Here is an 18,934-nt window from a genome sequence, read left to right on the forward strand (position 1 = left end):
ATTGCGTTCCAGGCCCATATACCAATCTAAGGATGCCCGAGATAGGTGATCTTAAAAGAAATGGATGAGAAGCTTATCATTATCAATGTAGGATGTCATCTTCCTACAATACATAATGACATGACTTCTTGGATAACTTAAACCATTGTATTTTGGTAGGTCTGGTGCTTTGAACTTAGGAGGAACCACCATATTAGGAACTAGACACAAGTTCTTAGCATCCATACCATAAGCAGAGAAACCTTCAATGGCTCTGATCCTTTCATCTAGTAACTGATAGTCTGAACCAACAATAATCTGATTGGCAGGATGAGGATTAAGTTGATGACTAGGAATTTGAACACCCTGAGAAGTAGGCTGAGCAATAATTGGAGGAGAAGCAAATTGAGGATACCCTTGAGGATACATCAAACCCTGATTTACCATTTGACCAACAATCGGACCATACTGATTTTGATATGGAGCATAGGGTGCCCTAGGATACACAAATGGAGGTGCAACAACAGAAGATACCCCAGGAAAAGGAGGATGTATCTGAACGCCTTGATTCAAATTCTGAACAGTAGGTTGAGTACCTCGAGGAGGAAAATGGAAGTGAAGGGTAGGAACTTTATATTCATCTTCATTATCATTTGGAGTTTCAGCAATCCCTGGTGCGGAAGTCTGAAGAGCCTGTTATGGGTTGATCTCACGGTTGTCAACATTAACCATTTGAGGAGAGTGATTGGTCATGCCCCAAGGATGGGAAACAACATTCCCATTGGCAGGATGTACATCAAACCACTGATATGGCACAAAAGCATTCCCATTAGAAGCTTGGGGAGTAAAATTCGTAGGCAAACCCCATGGATAGGTGATGGCATGCCTGCTAGGACCTGGATGACATGTAGGTTGGCTCACCACGAGTTGAGTCATAATGACAACAACATCAACAGAAGTGGTGACAACAATAACATCAGTAACTACAACAACAACAAGATTGGCAGCAGAAGTGGAGGTAGTGGCCTTCTGAGCTTGAAGGTACTCCAATATAGTGTTCATGTTACCTTGGAAGGTGTCCATTATGTCTTGGACTTGATCCAAAGTTTCCCTATAGGTAGCATTCTCTTGTTCTAGATCTTCCATGATTCTCAATTTGTTAGCCCTTGTTAAGTATTGGTGTCGAAGAGTCTTCGTCTTTCAGTCTGGAGAAAGGACAAGGTGAGCTTTTCTGGTTGATAGTCATGATATACAAATGCATGAATGCAGATGTTGGGGATGGAATAAAAATAATTATTCAACACCCATAGATTTAAAGCATCAGTGGTATAATAATTCAGGGTCAAAACTCTAGCATATATACAATAATTCAATAATGATATCCAATAGAGTATGTCAATAACATAAAATAATTCGGATAATCTGCACATACTGCCTGATGCAGAATCAAAGGTCCGATGTCTATGAGAATAAGCTTATGTAGAGTCTATGGTTTCCTGCAAAAAATCCCATATCCCCCTCACAGGTAGGTTCTAGTCTTCAAAGGCAACCTAAGAGGTTCCTAGAGTCAATGACCTAGTTCGAGATACCATTGCATTAGACGAATGACTCGTCGGATAATGATGCTCCCAAAAAGGATCTACTATAGGTGTGACGTATTGTGTCAACCATAATCGTGGAATAACTCCACGGAAGTCAAACACGACTCTAGTAACATTGTTATCCTGTGTATGTACTCAAGCTCGGGCATAGAGCTTCTCTCTCATGTATCGATAACCCAACCCAACAGAGAGTATAACAGATAATATCCATAATATAAAGCAAATGAATATAATGATAAAGCGAGTAAAACACAAAGATAAACACCCTAAGCAAGCTACGAAAGCAATTAAAACTAGGCTCGACTCCTTTTAGCGACTAGGAAATGCTCCAAGAAGCAAAGTCCCCGACAAATTCGCCAGCTGAAGCTAGCGGAAATATACCCGAATGTATCGCACGCTCGAACATACAACAGAGTCGCCATCGAAATTTAATTATTTTAGAAAGAAAGGGAAAACATCGATAAAACCCGAGGGAAAGAGATATGTTGGGTAAGGAAGTCGGTTATGCAAGGGGAACATCCATGGTACTCCATGGGAACCATTTTGATTGTTCTCGCTCGAATAGGTGTTATATCTAAAGAATAATCGCAAAAGAATGGGAAAAGGAGAGAAATAGATCAAATGCTCAGTGAGGATTGAGGCTCTTGTGCCTATGTATCCTCATACTGCAATGAGGAATTCAGAGCTTTGTAGTTCAAAGAACTAGAGGCGATGGATGAAAAGAATTGTGATCAAAGTATGGTTTGAACCAAAGAATTGTGTTTTGAACTCCAACAAGGGTGAAAAGATGAACCCAAGAGTAAGGTGGCTATTACCAGTACGTGGGCTAGTAAGACCGGCACTATAGGGTAAAGCCAAAAACACAAAGAAATAGGTGTTCGGACACAGTCCCAAACATCTCTTAGTTCACAAGGTGACACAAGAAGGAGAACAAAGAGGTAGTGTATTTGGCTGAAAGATATGAAGTGACCAAAGTCATAGAAATGAACATTTGTTGATAAGTGACTGAAGAGGTATTGTTTGAAATCGAAAGGTGAAAGTGTATTGGAATCCAATAGAGAAATGGGATTTGTACCATAGAGGGAAACCACTTTAACCGATATGTGGACTAGCAGGACTGCCACTATAAGGTGATTAGCCAAAAAAGAAGGAATTAAGTGTTTGGGCACATTCCCAAACAACTTTAGGTAGAAATGCGTACTTTACGTTAGGCATCCTAAAAGGGTGTATATAGAATTCAAAAGAAAGTGTATTTCGATGTCAAAGGAATAATATGTCATTGGGTGAACGATTTATGATCGAAGGTAGACAATGGATAGTGAAAGATATGAATGATGCCCTAAGGCGGAAGGAGGAATAATTAGACGTATGCTCGCCAAGGATTCGCATCCTCCTGCCTACGTATTCTCATTACGCAATGAAAAAGTCAGAGAAATCGTAGTTCAAAACCACGAGAAATAGAGAGAGAGAGACATACAATGATGAAGAGTATAATTTGTACCAACAGGATGGTATCAAAAGGTATTTGTCCTATCAACATGGACTCACAAGATAAACCTAATTTCAGAGTTAACTTCCATGAAACAAGGAGAGAGAGATATTTTTCTAAGCGACGGGGGACTCACAAGACAAACTACAATTCAAGGAATGATTACAATACTATATAGTACAAGGAATAATGTATCACTGGATGGGGAACAAACAGTTCACGATCAAATAAGAATAGTCTCTTGGATCCAAGAAGGAGATAGACTCAGAATCAAAGAGCAAGGTAGGAATTTACCTATACATGGGCTAGTAAGAATGCAACTATAGGGTAAAGCCAAAGAGAAAGACTGAATTAAGTGTTTGGGCGTAGTCCCAAACAACTCTTGATTAATGAGGTAGACTGTCGTTAAGACGCCCTAAAAGGATACACAAGGAGTCCAAGGACAAGTATGATTGATCTAAAAAAGATGATATTGATTGAATGAATGGAGAATCATTGATTGATAAATAGGGTAGGAATAGATAACTTAAATTGCAAAGAAATTGAGTTCTCCTGCCTACATATCCTTATGGTGCAATAAGGAAATCATATCTTTCGTAGTTCATCCCACTAGGGCTGAAAACAAGGTGATTGGAAGCAACAGAATGGTGATTGAATGATTGAATAGAAATGAATAGAATGGATGATGAGTTAAGAAGAGACTTGATAGTCTATTGATAGGAATCACACTAAAGTCTATGAATAAGGGAAAACACTTTGAATATTTGGGGCCTACACCCCATACGCAAAGTCTCTCTTGACAAGGATAGGAGAAACTCTGTCTCATCATTCCCTATTACTTAAGGCTCGTGTCATGTGATACTTCTCTTAACTGACTAATTGTTGGAGGAGGATCTTCATTGTTACTCCTTATGTTGATCTTGTCTTGTATGAAGAAGACTTGGTAGTTTATTCGATTCGTATTGTACTAAAGCCTATGAATAAGGGCGAACGCTTTGAATATTTGGGGCCTACGCCGCATATACAAAGTCACTCTAGACAAGGATGGTAGAAACTCCGTCTCATCATTCCCTATTACTTAAGGCTCATTTTGTATAATTTTAATTATATTTACCAAGTGTTAACCTTTGATTTATCTTGTATAATCCACTGCTTGATGTGACTGAGGATGCCTTGATTAAGAATCTTGACTTGAGGCTTCGAGCTCCACATATTGAAAGAAAAGTCTTATTAAGTGACCAAGGGTCTTTTGGTCACTAAAATTAGATTGTGGGATTATACAAGTTCAAAGGATTTAATTGATCAAAATTGCTTTTGATCAATTTGAATTAGAGGGTTAAGATTGATTAAAAAACTAGGTTAGTACCTAATCTAATGGTTAGAATTATTCACAAGTTACTCCTAAGGGTAACATGCTTTGGTTAGTCAAAAAATTGATTAAAAATTCTAAGTCAAAATTCCTAAGGGATCATGCATTTGTTATATGGCTAAAATAGCAAAATAAACTCCTAAGAGGCAAAATGGGTATCTTGCAAGAATATTGATATTTAATCAATTTCTACTCATCAATTAATTATATTCTTTCTAATTAGTTCTAATTTCCTAAAAAATCTAGTTAATTAATTATCAACATTTCTGAAAATTCTGGTACTAATCCATTAAGAAAAACCAACAAATAGCATAAAACAAACCCAATGAGAGAGGTGCAGAATCTGAACATAGAGTGTAGAATTCCCCAAAAGGGATTTGCGCCCAACAGAATAAGCCCAAAATATAAGGAAGTGTAGTTGGGTCCAGCAAGTATGTTGCTAAGCAAAACAGGGGTGTAGAAAGAAAAATATAGGCCTTAATGGCTAAGCCCAACAAAATTTTTAAGGGACATGTGAAAAAATTCAGCAACTCACTCTCTCATCTCAACACATCATCTTCTAATTCTCATGTCAAAACAGAACCACCACCGGAGCTCTAGCACCACCGTGCCAGAGGCGGCGTAGTTGGCCGGAATCAAGAAAAAGCACCACTTTCTTACTCCTCTCAACCTCTTCCATCCTAATCCCTCATCCATTCTAACCACAAATTAATTAATTCTGGAAATTGAGCTACTAAAGTCAAGAACCCTAAGCACAAAATCTAAAATTAAATGGAGGTGGAGGAGAATCAAACCATAAAACCTTGGGATTTTGATTCTCCACTACATAATCTATGACGTGGTATCAAAAATTCAGTAAACAAACAAAGATGAAGATTCACTGACCTACAAGACGGAGAATTGTCTTGGAAATTGTTGAAATTTGGAGGTGATGAAGATGAAGAAGAGAAAACGAGAGGTATGCTGCTTTGAATCTTTAATATTCTACTTCTACTATGAAATCCTCCTCTTCAAGAATCAACTCTGAAAAATTCTGAATTGAATTGTTGTTGTTGATGTTGATTATGTGAATGTAGGGATGACTATTGAGTGCAAGAGGTTTAGCTTAATTGATAACAAACTTCATTGTGAAGCTTGTTCCAATGGTGGTTTGAGATTTGGTGTAAAGAGAAGAACTAGAGAAGATGAAGTGAGAAAAGTTGAATTTGCAATGAGTAATTTGAGACTAATCAAGTTCTGAGTTTTTGCTCCCCCTTGTGTTTATATAGGTTACAGGTTTGGATCCAACGGAGGTTCGAAGTTAGTTTTAATATGGATCAAAATGAGTTAAATGAGGCTTGGAATTAGTTAAAATGGTTGGGAATTAGTTTGAAGAGGTTTGGATTTAGTTTGATGTGGTTTGGAATTAGTTTGATGTGGTTACCTTGGGGCTGTTATGACAGTTGGGGGATGTTAGCATGGCTTAAAGTTGATGATTTGAAGTGTTCAGAATACTTTGTTTAATGCATGAATATTATGGTTAGTTGTTGCATGATTTTGTAGAGCTTTTAATGTGCATTGATGCAAGCATTGGAACTGTTTTGAGTGCAAAGGAAACTGCATTATTGCTGAAAAATGTTGTATTTTAACCCAGTGTTCTAGGGTAAATCGATTTACCAAGCATGGAAATCGATTTCCATCATGAAAAATGCCTTTTTTTGGCTATTGTCCCAAGGTAAATCAATTTACCAAGCACGAAAATCGATTTCCATCATCCAGAAATGCATTTTTTGGCTACTCGAGCAGGGTAAATTGATTTACCAAGCATGGTAATCGACTTCCATCATCTAGAAATGAAATATTTGGCTACTGGAGAAGGGAAATCGATTTCCCCAAACATGGTAATTGATTTCCATCATGCAAAATGGGTTTTTTCCTTTGTTTTTATGCATGGGGTCATGTGTGAGGCATAATGGCCTTGCTTTCTTTGAATGAATGAAATTGAATTAATGGGTCATGGAATGACTAGATCAAATAGATAATGAATTTGTTTCAATGAGACTATAAATCAAAGCATGAATGAATCTTGACTTTTTAATAAAACCATGAAAGTAATGGATGAAGTGGGAATGAAATAAGACTCAGATCAAATGGATCATGAGACCATGAGGTTAATGAAACATGAATGCAAACATGCCATGAATCAATCACAAAACACAATGAATTAGGGTTTAGAATCCTAGTTCATGCATATAGGCCAAGAAACAAGGTCCCCCAAGATCAAGAATTAGGGTTGCTACCCACATGATGAGCCATACCATTATCTTCAAGACAAATCTCTGGATTTATCAACCAAGAACCTTGAATTTATGATACTCGTTACCGGATGTTAATCATGAATGAATGATGCACCTGAATGAGATTAGATGGGTCTTAGGTTTTAAGTTAGATGAAAAGAAAAAAGGGAGGACAAAATTTGGGGTACGACACTTATGTTTGGTAGTTGAAAGATGATTTTGAAATGCCTGGGAAAGAGAAACAGAGAAGGGTTATGTTTTTTGTGTAAAATTCTGAGTGATTTTATTTTCGGATGTTAGTGTTTAAACATTATTTCAAGAGGTAGTTTTTAATTGATTTTAAATTTTGTTTTGTATTGGGTTTCAAACTATTTTAGTTTTGGATGTGAACTTTGTTATGGTTCAATTCGGTATTGGCTAGGGTTTGGGATTTCTTTACAGAGGTGTCTTTTGAAACAGGGGCATTGTTTTTCAATTTGAAATAGGTTTTAATTTAATTTAAAACAGATTTTGAGATTTGGATTTGAAACTTAATCAGGTATTAGTTTTTTTTAGATTTGGATATGTTATGACTTTGTTAGAAATTTTGTTTCATGTTAATCGAAAAATAATAATTTTGATTCATATTACTTGTTTCTTCTTTAGAAATTAAAAATTACTTTGATTCATGATTTTTTAATGAAAAATTAATTTGATTCATGATATTTGTTTTAAAAAAATTATTTTTGATCGATTTATGATATTTGTTTGGTTTTGATTAGAAAATGGTTATATATATATTTTTTTAAATAGGTTATTACTTAGTACTAACATAGATAAAAAAATATACAAGCATCATATAATAAATTAAATTTTATAGGGGATAAACAGAAATGAAGGACCAACCTACAAGGAGGAGGATTTCCTTGGTTTGAGCAAAGGTATAGTTTCTCTTTGCTTTTTTCTCTTTATTTCCTCTTTCTGCCTCGAATTCTTTCTTACCCATCTTCTTGTTTTCCTTTGGTGCGAATAGGGGTGGCAAACGAGCATGTCCGCCCCATTTAGGCCCGCCTCGCAAAAGCCTGCTAAAAATGGGACAATGTGGGACAATCATAGTTGAGAATACGGGCCTAACACTTAGGCTTGCCCCGTAAAAAAATGAGGGCGGGGCGGAGAAAGCCTACGGTCACTGCATCTATTAAGTATAAAAATGAAAAATTTGATGTAAATGATCGTGTCCACATAAGCTTGCGAAGAAAATGGGGCGAGGCAGGACGAATACATTAGAGGATGGGGGCATAAATCCTTGACCCTTCTCGCACTAAAGTGCGGGTAAAACGGGCATGCCCAACAGGCCGGACCCATTTTGCCATCCCTAGGTGCAAAGATCTACTTACTAGAACTTTGGTTGTAGGGACGTATGAAGCTTAGATTAGGTTTTAGTTGTTTTTGTTCTACAATATGAAGATCAACAACTTTATGATAGAAAATTTGTAAATTATGGATGATCTTTCATTGTAATTTTAGGTCCTATTTATAGTGTAGAATTATGTCAAGATTTCAATGAGATGATTCAGATTAGGAAGTTTTGTATATGATTTGATATGATTTCATTTTATTTATTTCTTTGTGACCAAGCCTATGAATCTGGATGGATTCATGCCCCAATCAAATATAATAGTACATTTTTTTAAAATAATATAAATGAAGGTAAAACACAAAAAGGAGTAAAACTCCAAAATTGGGAAATGTGGAATTCGAACTCTTGACTTCATGCTTGTACCTCCTTGAATTTTTACTTCACTATCAAATGAGTTGTCTCATTCATTCGAGATGGAACGCAACTAAAACTGATATAATAGTCAAATTCCTGAACAAAATTAGGGTATGACAGTTGCGTTGAAAGTATTTTTCGGTGAGTATTTGTTTTATTGTCTCCACAGGGATTGATGCGATATTATTGTTGTTCTACAGTTTACAATGTCTTAAGTGATGGTTTCGATTGGTTTTGGCTTGCAGAAAGTAACATACATAAGAGTTTGTAGCAATGATAAAAGTTTAGAAATATTAATGTTTTAAAAGACATATCAAGACTATACTTCATCAACCAATTTTGTTTGTATTCGATTAATAAAGCATGTGAACTTCATTTATAATCAACATAACTATGATCGCTCATCTATACCACTCATGTCTAAGATGATATTGCGATTTTTACTATATTGCTTAATTAACGATGTCTCAACCTATTAAACAATACATATCACATTAATGATCCAATACAAAGCGAATATCAAATTCCACTTCTATGTCTAGACTTGGTTTTTGATAAATGATAAACTTAGGTCAAGACTTAAACGATGTGTCTCAACAATTATTTAAATCACAAATATAAAATAGAAACAAATGTTATCATAAAGTTATTTATATACAAAATATCAAAATAAATAGATACTAGTTAGGTTAACTGCCTCTAATCTTAATACAAAGTGTTTAGCTACCCATAACCAGTGTAGCTTGCTTTACAAGAAATAAATGGAGATGAATGAGCATCAAAGTTGAATAATCGACAAAGGATGCGAATTCAGCTCCGATCAAACTTATTTTGCTCCAAAATTGAGTTTTTAAAGGTTTTATATTAAAGAGAATGTGAGATTATGAGAGTGTGTACCAAAATCAACATAGGATCCTATAAATATCTTTTTCAATTTGTCATGTCTCATCCGACAAGATAAACCTTTCCCGACACACCTCACTTTTTCGCACTTCCAACTACCTACTGATCCTCAAACCGTCCTTGACAAAATATCTTATCTCGCCTGGCGAACAAGATTTCACTCGGCGAACTCAAATTCTTAAATTGTCGGGTGACCATGACATGTTTTTGCTATTGCAATGTGGCTAATTTTGCTCGCCCCGAGCTCGCCATCTCTCGTCGGACGAGCTCGCTTCTTGCTTGCCATCTCTTGCCGGGAGAACTTGCTAATTTTCCACATATTTCGGGGATTGTGACTTGGTTCAGCTAGGGAATATCTATAAGACTTGCTTGGATGAATGGTAAGAGAGGGACAAGCCTAGCCAGAGAGCTGTCACTGACTTAGTTAGGTATTGATTTTGGATTTTTCAAGGTATCATGGCCCTTATGTTATGCCATGCGTGCATGCTTTGTTACGAATGCATGTTTGGAATTTGTATGGTGTAATGTTCCATATTTGTGGATATGTTATGCATGATATAATTCATTAATGTAACTTGATTGCCATACGAGAACTGAACATGAAATGATTACCAGACGGGAACTGGTTTTTGAGATGATTCTCTATATGAGAACTAGTGAAATGGATTACGTTGCCAGACGAGAGCTGGACTTTAAATGAATACCATACGAGAACTGAATTCGAATGCTAGACGAGAACTGGACTTTAAATGAATACTAGACGAGAACTAAATTTGACTTCCAGACGAGAACTGTACTTTATCCGATTACCAGATGAGAACTGGATTTGAATTCCCTAAGAGAACTACACTTGAAATTAAGTGAGTTCTGATCGAGAATCGGATTTTGAAGAAGAAAAGGGTTTTGAACTTTTTCAGATGAGTACTGGTCTTTGCGGGTGCCAAACAATGTTTGGGTTTGGATGGATTTACATGGTATAGTGTTAGTGACAGACAATCTTTAGGAATGAGGGTCAGTGCCCCAAATGACTCGTGTTATGCATGAGTTAGGACTTGTTTTTATGCATGAAGTAGGATGGTTGATTATGCGATATGTGTTAGAAATGCATTGAGTGTGATGATTGAAGTTTGATAATGAAGATTGGGTTTCAAGGTGAGCGTCAAGTGGGATAGGTCTTTGGAGCTAAGTAAGGTTGGACTTTTGAGACGTGATAAATGAGGTTAGATTTTAGTTTTTTAGATGTGTCAAGGGAAGTCGGGCTCTTTGCTTTTGAAGCACTGAGTAAGGTCAGGCTCTTGACTCTAAGCGCCGAGTGAGGTTGAGCTCTTTGATTGTAAATGTTGGGTGTTAAGAAAGATTAGGCTTTTTGGTTATAGGTATTGGGTGAATGCCAAGTAAGGTTGAGATTTTGTGAGGTGTGAAGTAGGGTTGGGCTCTTGTGAGGTGCTCAATAAGATAGGTATTTTTTGTAAGAACAAGACTATGTTCTACATTTGACCTTTACTTTTGATGATAACAATACATTGTTTCTTAGAGAACAATTATTTACCCTAATGGTTTTGTCTAGTGAGTAAGTTTTGCTAACAGGTTCTGATTTTGAAGATTTGGTGTGTGACATCATCATATTTTGGACTCAACACACTTTGACTCTAAAGAGATACAAAAATGTGCTTTACAAGATTATGTCAAGCTCTAGAATGCTCTTAGACAACGATTTCGATGAACATTTATGCTAAAGCTTCTGAAAGTGAGTATGATAGAAGAGACTCTGAAGATTTGTCAAGCTCTCAAGATTTTACACTCTAAACTTTCTAAAATGTGTTAGTAGACTCTGAAGACCAGGTTCGGAGGAACTATGTCAAGACTCTGAAGATCAAGGTTCTGAAGTTTCTCTCAACCAAATTCTTGATCCTTCTAAACATGTTTCAACGAAATTCATTCAGAACCCTCTGAAGATTAGAAGATAAGATCAAAAGGGTTTATGTAAGGACAATAGTACACAATACAAGATCAAATGTTCCTTCCACTACTCTGATAAGGACTTTATTATTGTACCATTTTGCCTCCCATTTTGCAAACTTTTATGCAAGGATACAACTGCATTTTGGTATTCCAATTCTACTCTCCAACAGATCTTTTTATTGTCTATATAAAGGAGTCTTGGAAGAATGAACAAGATGGTAATTTAAATTTGTCATACCGCAAAATTCACCCTACCCCCATACAAGTTTCATCTGATCCATGACCCTATTGCACCTACATACGTTCATTGTTCCATCACCATAATCACATTAACATCCATAACCAAAAGCATATTGCACAGACTCAAGACTTGGTGTTTACACTTGAGAGAAAACTGAAGTTTTCCGGTTAAAGCTCTAGAGAAAATACCAGCAAATTAAGAAAAAAATAAAAAATAAAAAATCAATTTTTTGTTTGTTAATAGGTTAACCAAATCCTGTTAACTGATTAACAACGCCATAATTCAGACTCCCCAGGCATTTTTTGGTCTGGTTAATTGGTTAACTAAACCATGTTAATTGATTAATCAGACCATGCGCAAGCTTCCCATGCCATTTTTGGCTGTGTTAATCGGCTAACCAAATCAGGTTAACCAATTACACCTACGCAAACAACAGTAGTAACCCTGTTTTTTTACACAAAGTAATTTCTTTTTTACCCACTTATCCACTTGTTTCCCCTATAAATAGATACACTATTTTCGTTCCTTTACCATGCTTTCTAGCCCCAAAAAGTTTTGTCCAAACATCATTCAAACCCGTTTCTCTAAACCTAAGTCAAAACAAAAAATCATTCTCCCCCAAAAGTCACCTCCCACCAACGTTTTTCCACTTCACTTTTTTTCCTCAAAACTTCTCACTCTCTAACACTCACAACTCATCCCCTTCACTACATTTCCACCATAAATACATTCACCCCAAACCTCTTGCTTCACATTCAAGCTCAACATTATTTCAACCTAGCTTTTTTTCACATTTTTTGGGTATTGATTGTAACTTAAACTTTTTAGCTTTTTGGTTCTGTTTTGTATTGAAAAATGGTTAGTTGTTCTTGATTGATCTTTTGAGAGGGTTTAGAGTAAACTTTACAAAAAATGATTAAGTTTGTTTTACACATTTTTTTTGAGATTTTTTGCTCTTACTATCTTTTTGTTCACCTTTTTAGACTTACTTTGTGTTTGTTATCATTTGCTTTTTATTGTTGACTTGTTGTTATATTTGTCTGGTTGATGAAGTTTATTAGATCATGTCAATGGTTACTTATAGTTGATTAAGTCTTTAATGTTTCAAACCTATTAATGATTGATCAATAGATCATTCATTATACTTTGAGACATTGATATATTGTCTCTATTTCAACCATATTTAAGTCATTTGATGCATGGGTGAAACTATGTTCTTTACATTAAATTGCTAATCCATTTGCTTATTGTTATTCTACTAACCACTAACTACTAACTCCTAACATTTACATTATTGCACTTTATTTCCTTTGTTATTATTTTGCTCATAATTTCTTTTATTGCTCATTTTATGTTCAAGTACTTTATGTTTATGTTCATTGTTATCTAACCATATTATTTATATTATGTTAATTTATTTACTCTCTTAATATCTTGATAAATAAAAAAGAAGAGTAAAAAAAAAAAACAAATCATAATTTTTGAGTGACATAATTTGTTAAAATATTGATAGATGGGCTTAGGGTTGTATAATTTTCTTTGTTACAAATCTATTGTTAAATGATTATTAACCATCTTCAATACTTTGCACCAATGATAAATTATCCCTTAATGTGTCATATTTTGAGTTTTTGCCCTATGAATAGATAGTCCTAAAAAATGTTCATTTTGCATATATTACTAATCACTAATTATACTTCACTAACTTTGTTTACCATTAATCTTTGTTATTGTAATATTGGTACTATTAACTTGTTATTTATTTCATGTCATTCATATTCACTAACCATTATTATTGTGATATTATTATATTTATCTTTTAATTTACTTGTATGTCATTACCTTGTAATTTACATTCAAGCACTCATTACCATCATCATTGTACAACCTCATCATGCATGTTTACTTACTTGTTAATTATTTTATTATTATCAAACATTAAAAACAACACAAATATGATAAAATGATAAGGCCAAAAATATTAACTTCACTCATTAATCATTTGGACATAGAGGATTCCATTTAGGACCTTTGCTTGAAGGCTTTCCTTTACTCTTTTGTGATACTTTGTAAACACTTGGATTTTCATTCGTAACTTACATTCATGTTGTAAGAATGACATCATGGAACCACCTTAGGGGGACATGTTTGGAAGATCATTGTCCTTTGTTTAGCTTAGGTCACTTTTGCACACACAAGGCTTTCTCTTGGGCTACCTTAAAATGAGACCCTTTATTTTCTTGTTGGTTACTTTGCATTCATGTTACATAGGCCAAATTTCATAATCAAATAAACCAAATCCCTTATTCAATGTCAAGTGGCATTTTCATAATCAAATTCAAAACATTTAATGATTACGATTATTATTGTGCGCCGTGAGCCTCAAGTGGTGTATAATGAGTAAAAATGAAACATTCATATCCTTACTTTGATTATTTTGGATGCAAGACACTTGACTTGTTGTCTAGAATAATCACCTCTACCCATAAACTTTAGTACAATATAATCACAAACATTCTTTTCATAAAACCCTTATTCAAGGTAAAAATAACACAACTCGTCAAACTAATTTTTGTGTCTCAGGGAACCACTCCGAAAACCCTTTTCTCAAATGTAAAATCAAGAAATCCACGGATATTTTCTACTCCGAACTATGGAGCTCTGATTCCTTATCCCCGAATAAGTGATACGTAGGCACAATGACCCTAATCCTTGGCGAGCACTATAATAATAAAACGCCCCCTCTTTCACACACATTTATTTTAGAAACTAAAACAATGGTAGATAAATCCCCATGTATGTTAAACAACCAAAATGGTTCCCAGGGAGTATCATGGACGTGAGAGATGATAATACCTTCTCGTCACGTAACCGACTTCCGAACCTAAATCTCGGTTGTGATACTGATTCCTTATTCCCTTTTAGCGCTTCCCGTGTGCGTATCTTTTGAGGGTTTTATCAACTATTTTCCCTCGCCTCTCTCATAGAGGCACACAAATAAAATTTGGTGGCGAGTCTTCTGATTTTACCTCTGGTTGGCATCTCTTTAGTCCCGGTTTCGTCATCGTGAAATCCCGGTAGAGACAACGTTACTACACATAACACTTTTGTTGAATTGGATATTACTCTTGTGTATAAAGAAAAGAAAACACACATAGAGCTTTTGTTCGTTTTCATGTGATAAATTCATTGTACTAAAATTTGTTTAATCTGCTTTCTTAGAAGCAATCTTGTAAACAAATTTGTTATAATCTTTTTTACTGAGGTTGTATTCCTTGAGTGATTGGGGTATAGTCATAATTACTCAAGGAATTGTCAATTAGTAGCAATCTTGTAAACACATTTCTTATAATCTCTTTGATTGAGGTTGTATTCCTTGAGTGACTAAGGTAAGCTGATTATAGTGTATTAAGTCCTTATTAATAAGGCAAAATCACCTTGGCGGGTGGACTAGAGGTAACTTAGTTAATAGCGAACTAGAATAAAAATAATTGTTTCATTATCTTTGTTCTCTATTTACTCTTTATTATGTTGGATTTAAAAAGCTTTCATTTTCAGAAACCTTATTCACCCCCCCCCCCCTCCTTTTTGTGTTTCTTGCCACCTTCAATTGGCATCAGAGCTCCGGTTTTGATATTGATAAGATTATCAAATCATAATCGTGTCAGATAAAGATCCAGTTCTTGAAACACAATGGCCGTTATCCCACCTCCAATTGCTCTTGTTATTTATAGAGATCATTATAACGCCACACCTCCTTTTTTTACGAAGAAAGATTTGATTACTAGAAAGATAGAATAGAAACATTATTATGGAAAACACTTATCACAATGGTTGGAAAAGGGATACCACCACGTTGGACCAACCGTTGTGAGGTAAGGTGTGATTGTATGTATGACATTTTCCATCACGGTCGTGCGACTGTGATTATAAGTCAAGTAGCGTGTTACCTACCACAACAGTTACTTTAAACAACCCTTTTTGTATGTCTCATCCTATCATAACAGTTACTTTAAACAACCACTGGTGTATGTATTTTAATAAAGTAAAATAAAATGCAGCAGTAGAACAACAACAACAAGAAGAAGAACAAAAACAAGAACACGAACAAGAATAAGAACTATAATAAGAACAACAAGAAAAATAACAAAAACAAGAACAACAACAACAACAACAATAACAACAACTAACAACAATAATAATAAAAATAACAATAAGAACAACAACAAGAACAACAAGAGTAAGAACAACAACAACAACAACAACAACAAAAAAGAACAAAAACAACAACAAGAACAAGAACAAAAACAATTAACATTGCTAACTTGAATCCATGTTTTCCTTGTCTCATTAAAGTTGGATAAGAGGTGATGACATTCAGAAATTCGTTAATGAAAGAAAAGATGTTTTTGAGGCTTGTTTTATGAAAGAAATGATGCTTTCGAGTTTGGTTTAGTGGAGAAATAGAGAGTCGTAAATGGAAGAAGATGTTTGGAGGTAGATGATGAAGTTCGTCTAAGTTGAAAGTTCATATAAGTTTTAGGTTTCACGCGGATCATAAATGGTAGTGTCTTGAGCGTTGATACTCACTAAATGGACATCAAAGATTTGTTTAAGAACGATGAAGAAACTCATTAAAACACTCTTAATTTAATAAAATAAAATAAAAATGGTACCTATCACAACAGTTACTTTAAACAACCGTTGCTGTATGTCTTTTAATAAATAAATAAAAACAAAACTGTAAATGTTAGGATTCAAACTTATGACCAAACGCCATTTTTTACGATTGTGTGAAGTTCCAACCATGGTGAAAAATGACTTAAAAATAAAAACAAAAACAAAATTGTAGGTGCTATGATTCGAACTCATGACCATGCACCACTTTTCACCATGGTTGATACCTACGACCGTTGTGAAATGTCTTTTAGTAAATACAAAAAAAAGCGTCCAAAAAAAATTACTACCATGTTTAACAGGAAGCCCGTTGTAAAATGAGTGTTACGAAAGGTCTATTTTGTAGTAGTGAAAGCTTCTTTCTAGGTCATGATATATATCTATGGGATATGGTAGTTGATGGCTACATACATCCTGTAGGTGTTAGTGGAAACAAAATAGAAAGAAGAGTGATGACGAAATAACAAAATAAATATTTATAAAAATCATCACAAAACTAGAACTATCTTGTTGAATTCCATCTCATATACTGAGTAGGAGAAGATAACAAATAGAGACTCTGCAAAGTCAATATTTGATTCTTTGAGGATGACTCATAAAGTAAACACTCAATTCAAAGAAACCAAGTCCCTTGCATTGATTCAGAAATATGAAGCCTTCAATATGGAAGACGATGAAACTATTGAGACCATGTTCTCAAGGTTTCGAACTCTTGTTGTAGGTTCGAAAGTCTTAGACAAAGGGTATTCTACTACTGATCATGTGAAGAAGATCGTCAAAAGTCTACCTAAAATATGGATACATATGGTAACTGCATTAAAGTTACCAAAGGATCTGAACAACATCTCTCTTGAAGAACTTGTTAGTTCTTTAAGAAGTCACGAAATTGAGCTTAAAGAAGATGAGACCCATAGAAATAGAAAATATGTAGCTCTGAAGTCTTTGGGAATGTCTAAAAATACTAGAGCTTTTCAAGAAGAAGAAGATGAAGATTCTGAAGAGGATTCAGAAGAAGGAGATGAACTGTCTCTTCTCTCCAGACATGTCAATCAACTCTGGAAGAAAAGACAAGGCAAGTTCAGAGGCTCCAGAAGGACATGTGGATGTTCCGAGTCTACATCTGGACAGAAGAAGTCAAGTGTTGGCAAGGAAGTTATCTGCTTTGAGTGTTAGGAGCTAGATCATTACAAGAATGGATGTCCCAAGCTAAAGAAATACATACCTAAGAAAAAAGAATTATGAGGGAAGAAGAAGGGTCTGATGGCTACCTGTGATGATTCAGAATCCTCAAAAGATGACTCTGAGGAAGAGCAAGCTAATGTTGCACTGATAACATTCATACAAGCTCCTGTTGAGAAGATTCAATTAGAATCAGAATCTGAGTCAGACTCTGAAGAGGTATTTGCTGAACTTTCTCGCTCTGATCTTGAATCCAAGTTAGCTAAAGTTATGGATAAGTATCAAAAGCTTCGGAAAAAATACAAGGATCTGAAAAAGTTTCATGTATCTGAGTCAATATCATATTGTAAGCTTAAGCAATATTTCTCAAGTTTAAATGAAGAAAATTTTATTTTGAAAAACAATAATTTTGTGCTTCAGAACAAGAGTTTCAAACTTGAGAAGGAAAATCTTTCAGAAGCCTCTACAAATTCTAATGATGTCATAAAGAAATATGGCAAATCCTTCCAGAAATTTCAAGCTAGAAGCCTAAATAGAAGTGTAATGGCTTTAATGACTTATGGCGTAACCAGAAATGGAACAATAGGAATTAGTTATAATTATGATGAAAAATCTACTTCTAAAAAAGATGATAAACCAAAAACTCTTCATTCCCTTTTTGTCCCTTCTGGTAAACAAAATGGTGTTGTGCCTAAAGGTAAAACTTTTTCAAAATCTAAGGCTAAAGCAAAAGCTCATTCTTGTTTAAACTATGCATACATGTATGATTATCCTGCACAGAAACCCAAGTTTGTTAAAAATATTGGGAAGACTAACCAAAAAGGAGCCAAAAAGTTATGGGTATCTAAAGATAATATGATTTATATTACAGACATATTTAGCAACGCAGTTAAGACACCAATCATGGTACATGGACTCTGGATTCTCGCGACACATGATGTGGAGAAGGCATATGTTCCAAAGTCTAAATTTTTTGTTGAACTGAATATTATAATTGTGTATAGAGAAAAGAAAACACACATAGAGCTTTGGTTTGCTATTGTGTGAGAAATACTGTCTACTGAATTTTGTGTAATCTGCTTTCTTAGAAGCGATCTTGTAAAGAAATTTCTTGTAATCTCATTGATTGAGTTTGTATTCCTTTAGTGATTAGGGTATACTAATAATTACTCGAGAAGACATTGACGGTTAGTCTTTGTGTGTTTGTAATCATTTAATTATAGTGGATTAAGTCATTATGTATAAGGAGAAATCACATCGGCGGAAAAACTGGAGTAACTTATTTAACACTGCATAAGGATAAAAATATTTTTGTTCTTGCTCTATCTTTGAATGTTTTGGGAACAAAATTTTTTGATCTTGGAAACCCAATTCAAACTCCTTCTTTCTTGTGTTTCTTATCAGCTTTAATTCTCACTCACAAAAGGACTTTGTCACAGAAGCACTTAGGCTATGATTTTAGTGAGATGAAGTAAACAATTTTTTTTAGAGAGAGAGAGAGAGAG

The sequence above is a fragment of the Lathyrus oleraceus genome, chromosome 7, assembly GCF_024323335.1.
Source record: "Lathyrus oleraceus cultivar Zhongwan6 chromosome 7, CAAS_Psat_ZW6_1.0, whole genome shotgun sequence".
NCBI classification, from domain to species: domain Eukaryota; kingdom Viridiplantae; phylum Streptophyta; class Magnoliopsida; order Fabales; family Fabaceae; genus Lathyrus; species Lathyrus oleraceus.